The sequence below is a fragment of the Bison bison genome, unplaced genomic scaffold (assembly GCF_000754665.1).
Source record: "Bison bison bison isolate TAMUID 2011002044 unplaced genomic scaffold, Bison_UMD1.0 scf7180017864317, whole genome shotgun sequence".
Classification (NCBI taxonomy): domain Eukaryota; kingdom Metazoa; phylum Chordata; class Mammalia; order Artiodactyla; family Bovidae; genus Bison; species Bison bison.
Genome location: NW_011494889.1, coordinates 205,524 through 206,719, shown reverse-complemented (window position 1 = coordinate 206,719; position 1,196 = coordinate 205,524).

Genomic DNA, 1,196 nt, shown 5'->3' with positions numbered 1-1,196 from the left:
GGAGCCTTTAAAAATAACTTTGGAAATAACATTCAGAAATACAAAAAATTCACTATAACATATAGATAGAGAAAGAAATAAACAGATATGATAATATGAAACTCAGGGGTTTATAAAAGAAGATTTGGGTCCATTGTGATTCTGGAAGATGGAGTAAATCAAGGTTATCTGCTCAGATAGTTTTTTACTAATATTTCCGAGTGAGACTTTTAAGATGTTTCCTGCTCCTAATTATCAAAATGGACTTTTTTTCTCTCCTTTCTTATGAGATTCCTTTGTATCCTAGGGAAGACTATGTAGAATATTTATATCTCAAAGGCACAAAGAAAGAATGGAAGTTGCACCAAGGACTTTTGTTCCTTAAGTTCATAACTTTTAGAATACCTGCAAAGATTTTGAGATGAAAAGGGCACATTTGGGCACCGGTAAAAAGGACAAGTGGGCTTTGAATTCTTCCTAGAGCCTCCTTTTCAGTTATAATAAAGGCCTGGTTTGTAAGATAATATAGGTTTCTTTAATTCCTCAAAGAATTGAGTGGCAACTTGAACAATATGGAGGACAACACACTCATCCATCTTTATTATCCTCAGTTTGCTTCTTTACATCAGGGAGAAGATCTGCAACTAAGATGGAAATCAAAAGATTCCTATGTTCTCAACCTAGAGGGGTGGGATGGGGAGGGAGATGGGAGGGAAGTTCAAAAGGGAGGAGATATATATACACACCTTTCATGTTAAGGTTTGACAGAAAATGACAAAATTCTGTAAAGCAATTATCTTTCAATAAGAAAATATATGATATATAAAAAAAGATTCCTATGTTCTTGATTTAGAATTGTATGCCTTTGGAGCATTTTGGTAAGTCCATCCAGAAAGACTTCTGAGTTTTTCTTCAAGGGTTTTCCGAATCTGACCCACATTCTACAGTGAAACAAGGCAGTGTGTCCCAGAGTGGGGAGAATGGGAAAGGAAGTTAGGCATCAGGCTGGCACCCTTGGGCACAAGGTGCTGGAGTGTGTGCAGGCTTCTGAGATGGAAAAATGACAGACATCCTGAGCAGCAGTAGTTGGGGCACTTCCAGGGACATCATTCATGAACAAAAAGCTCCCAAATCTCTCTTAGGTTCTCCTCTGGTACCTCAGGCAGGCATTCTCCAGGTCAGCCAGGAAGCCAGGAATTCCATTCTGCAAAGAAAAG